Source organism: Chinchilla lanigera, unplaced genomic scaffold (assembly GCF_000276665.1).
Source record: "Chinchilla lanigera isolate Chin_1 unplaced genomic scaffold, ChiLan1.0 scaffold00056, whole genome shotgun sequence".
NCBI lineage: Eukaryota > Metazoa > Chordata > Mammalia > Rodentia > Chinchillidae > Chinchilla > Chinchilla lanigera.
Genome location: NW_004955457.1, coordinates 11662609 through 11667952, shown reverse-complemented (window position 1 = coordinate 11667952; position 5344 = coordinate 11662609).

The following is a 5344-nucleotide window of genomic DNA, read 5'->3' as shown; positions in this document are numbered from 1 at the left end:
TTATGTTGTTTTGTTATGTGTTTGGTTTTTTTGTTTGTTTTGGGACAGGGTCTCATTATGTAATTAAAGCTGGCCTCAAACTTACAGCCATCTTCCTGCCTCTGTGCAAAGGCTGGGATTATATGCATGCACTGCTATGCCTGGTTTGTTTTGTTCTGTTCTCTTCCCTTTTGTTTCTTGAGACAGGGTATCTCTTTATATGGTCCAGGCTGGCCTTGAACTCACCTTGCAGTGGTTGTCCTGCCTCAGCCTTCTCATAGGTCAGTGGTTCTTAATTGAGATTGTAGATTAGTCTTGTCCATGGAGTTTTATAAATAGACAATGTCAGCTGGGCATGGTAGTGCATGCCTACAATCCCAGCTATTTGGGAAGCTGAGTCAGGAGGATCAAAAGTTGAAGGCCAGCCTGGGCAGCTGAGCAAGATCTTGTTTCTAAAGGGCTGGAGATACAGCTTACTGGTACAGTGCTTGCCAAGCATACTTAAGGCCCCAGATTCAGTCCCTAGTACTGAAAATGTGTGTGTGTATGTATGTTACACCTGCACACAGAGTTTTTTGCTTTTTTTGAGACAGGGTCTCGCCATGCAGTTCAGGCTGGCCTTATGTTCACTTTGTAGCCCAAGCTGGTCTCTCTTGAGACAGGGTCTCTATCCCTGTATCTCTTGAGACAGGGTATCTGTCTATCAAAAATATCGTCCTGCCTCAGCCTCCCGAGTGCTGGGATTACAGGCCTATGCTACCACGCCTGGTGTCCTATACACAATTTCTAAGCACTACTTTGCGTTTTAGGAAAAAAAACCTCTACTTGATATTCTTGGTATAAATTATGTCTCAGGATTACATCTGTTAAAATGTTTTCCACCAAAAGAATTATGTCCATTATTTTGTATATCTATTTATTGTTAGAAAGCAGGTCTAATGTTAGACTTATTTTAAAATAGTGTTAGGTATTATCTTGAAAAACATTTTGTCTGAGGTTTGCTTAGAATTGCCTTACTTTTGTTAGCATTCACAGGAACAACCAAATCTTCTTTACAGTTGGATTATTCTTATGAACTCTCTTTAGAACCTTTCTTTTTTTTTTTTTTGGTTTTTCTCCGGTACCGGGAACCGAACTCACGACCTTGCGCTTGCCAAGCAGGCGCTTTTGCCGCTGAGCTAAATCCCCAGCCCCTTTAGAACCTTTCTTATTTGAAATAACTACTGATATTTGCCTCCAAAAAAGCATCTGTTAGTATTCGTTCCTAATAACTATCAATGAATATTTTGTACACCTTAATTAGGTCACGTTAATTTTAAAAATTAATAAAAGCATTAGTAAAAAACACTAAATTTAACACATAGAATTAGACCTAGTATAGCCATGAAGCTATTAATATCTACATTTTCTTGAAATAAAAAAGCATTAAATTATCTAAGTTCTTCTGATCCCTTAATAATCTATATATAGTCTAAATTAGAAACAAATTTTCTTTGTTAAAAAAATCTAAGGCCCTCTTAGAATATTAGAGCTATGTGACTTTATTGAGTGTAAGAACCTTGTGTAGCCAAGTCTAGTAGTGCACACCTGGAGACAGTAGAGCACTAGTAGAGCACTCTGGAGACAGGCAGGCGGATCACTGCAAGTTCAAGGCCAGCCTGAGCTATGTAGCAAGATTCTGTCTCCAAAAGAAAAAAACCTCTATAAAAGTGGCTTTATTGGCTTTATTACCAGATGCTTTCCTGATAAATTGGAGTTATTCATCAGACACAAATTGTCTTACTGGGATTTGTTACTTGTGGGTGGTTTCTAAACACCTAGCAGAATTTGGACATACAAAGCTAATGATATTAATGACAAGAAGATGCAAACTCAGTGATATTCACCTTAGTACTCAAAATCTTATGGGCTAAAAATTGAGGGAAAAAAAGTATAAAGTCACTAACTCCATTTTTATGGTACAATTTTCATATCTTTCCTTACAAACTTAATTTTGTGAAAATAACCATAACAACAATAATAACATAATTTTGTCATTTGAAAGATTACTTACCCAAAGCATGGTGATAGTTCCAGCTACTCAGGAGGCTGAGGCAGGAGTATCATTTGAGCTCAAGAGTTCAAGAGCAACTTGGGAACTAGACCCTGACTCAAAAAAAATACGTATGTTTCAAAGTTTACTGTTAGTGAAGATGCGTGTGTGTGTGTGTTTCCACTTATTTAAATTTATTTATTATTTTGAGTATGCAAAATGATTAGCTGCTTATAATGCTATTACAAATGTAACATTGTAATGTGAAACTAAGAAGTTAGGATTTAGCTGAGACCAAAAGCTTTTATTGATTAAAATATAAACTATTTTAAAGAAGTCTTTTTCCAATTTTATCTTTTAAAATCTGATTTTGATAATATATTTCAATTTAAGATGTATTAAAATTAGAGGTTCTAGCAGGAAGTGGTGGCACACACCTATCATTCCAGCACTCAGGAGGCTGAGCGGAAAGTTCACTGCGAGTTGGAGGCCAGCCTGGTCTCCAAAGTGAGTTCAAGACCTGCCTCAACTGCATAGCAAAACCCTGTGTCAGAAAGACCACACAAAAAAAAAAAGAAAGAAAAGATTAGAGGTTCTCTGATAGTCTGCTAGTCAACTTGAAAATGCTGTTTTTGGTGTTTTTGGTTTTTGGTTTTTTTGGGGTTTTTTTCGGCACCGGGAATTGAACTCAAAATGGTGCGCTTGCCAGGCAAGTGCTGTGCCACTGAGCTAAATCCCCAGCCCCAGTGTCCTTTCTTTTGGTAACTTTTTCCTACACTAAATAATGTATTTTAGCGTTTAGTGGGTTCAACATACAAATTCATCATTGCTGCCCATATTTTGAAGGGAAAAAAAACCTTATCGTAATAGACAATTATTTTGCTATTCAGAAGGCTAACAAATAAATGGTCTGGCAAGGAGACACCAGTAGGTACATTTAACTGAAAAATACTTTGGTCACTTAGTCTCTTATTTAGGGGTTAAAAAGATAAGTCTAATTCTTTGTTTGGAAATTTGATTACTTAGGTAAATTTGTAGTGACTTCATTATAATAGTTTCTACACCTCTCCTAAAATTGTGATATGTTACAATGATCTGTTATAAGATATTTTATATTTCAGACTACTTTTTCCTATCCTGCTTTTTTGTAACAACTGATTTAGAAACACTATTACCAAACATTTTCTGTGGCTGCTGTTTTATCATTAGCTTCACATAAGAAAACTTGTTAGAAAACCATGTCTGATATGTTCTGTTCTGATACTCATAACAGATATGGCTTTCCTTTACCCAACTACATGATAATTTATACACTTGGAGGAAAAAAATTAGAAGTAATGAGATATCTGGCCATTTTCTGTTAAACTCATTGCTGTAGAAGAGAATCCATTAAATCAGAACAACAGTGAGCATATTTGACTAATGCTTTTGGCAGTTTTTCTGGGACCCAGACCACGTTGTTGATGGAGGGTGGCATCTTGAATGCATGTGTCTGCATATAGTTCAGAATGGTTAGCTGCACATTCAGAATGAATTGTCAGAAGATTTGGAAATAGTGCTGCTGCTTAAATATTTAAGGAGTTCAAAAAGTTATGTATAGGTCTTTAAATGTTCTTTCTCATTCTACTGGAATTAACCATGCAAGAGAATATTAAGCCTTATTTATAGCAAAACTATTGACTGCAAACTGTGATTTATTGGGTATTTGTATAACAAAAAAAGGTTTTAAAGTTAAGCAAGTTTTTAGATTTATAGATGTGTAAATAATTTAATTAGTATTTTCATAATGAAGTTACTGTTAGCTTGGTGCAATACATTCTTCTTCATTCTTTTAAATTTAAATAAGATGTATGTTTTGTTACATGGAGTGTTTTTAAAATAATGTGTGTATATGAGTTAATGTCTGATTTGTTTTATATAGTATGATTGAAAATAATTGAAAATTTTGCACTTTTTTAATACCTTGGAAATTTGTATTCTAACAATTTTTAAGAATGTATTTTGTTTGTACATAATAAATTACCTTTGTATATGAAAATGAGTTTGAATCAAATAAAAGATAATGTTATTCAGTTGATTTATAATTTTTAATTTATAGAGTCTGCCTTGGCTAAATTCTTTAGGTGTACAAATCCAGTACAGTATTGGTGGTGCTTTTATTCTATGAAAAAAATAAGACATTTTCATAATAAAATGATAATAGTTTGTTTTTGTTTTTTATTTTAAAGTAAAAGAAGGACAACATAGCAACAGGGGGATTCACCAAATTACAGACAAAGTGGTAGGACATTATCAATGGCTGTTACTTTACCTATTCGTATCTTCAAGATAGTTTCTCAGGAAAACAAATAGATAAATAATAGTGAGTTACAGCCAGAAATGGCAGGAAATTATCAATGGTTGTTGTACTATATCTTGGTTTCTCCAAAGTGGTCTCTAGGGAAGACAAACTGAGCTATACATGGGTGACCAATCAAATAATCATTGACTATTCTCAATGGTTGTTGTTGAAAACACATAGTAACAAACATACGTCCATTTACAAAATAGCATAGGAACAATATAAACATTACAGAGTTACGGACAGTTATGGTAGGAAATCAGCAATGGCTGTGGCAATACATGTCGGCATCCCCAAGGTGGTTTCTCAGGAAAACAAAGATGTGCAAGAAAGATCTAACAAGTAGTTACAGCCCAAGGGTTGCAAAAAATAGCGGATTACCTCCTTATCCCCTCACTGAGGTGTGACGGCTGGAAGACAGGCCAGGGCTGAAAAGAAGGACCGAGAGACCAGCACCAGTGTCCAGCAGCGGGCCGTCCACTTTTTCCTCTATAGTCATGGTTTCGCGGGCCTCCTCCTTCTCCATGAAGGCGGTTCTACAGGATCTGAATACTGGGCACCCATGTAATCCGTGAAGTCTCGGTGCAGACCTCTCCGGAGCTCCACTCCCTCCTCCAGCGCAGCCTGCACAGTTAGGGGGAGAATGGCCTCCAGGGCGTCTCCCCGGGGATTGTCCTCCCGGTTTCCAGCTCCCGGACGGCTCTCGCGTCCCCTGTCAGCTCGACCTCTGCGTCATCGGGCGTCGGTGCTCGTGTTCACCGAGTCCTTGTTCATGGGCTGCTCCTCCGCTGACTCCGGACCTTTCTGGCTCTTAAGGGCAGGGCCAAGAGCGCCCCGCCGTGTGGCACGTTTTCCCAGGGGTTTCTCCACGTCGGGATGGTTCACGCACGTCTCGGGGCGGACCTGTTGTGTCGGTGCTTCTCTGCGACCTCGCGGCGGCGGCCGGCCCGAGGCCGGCGTACGTCTCCTCGCTCCTTCCCAGGCGCCTGCTG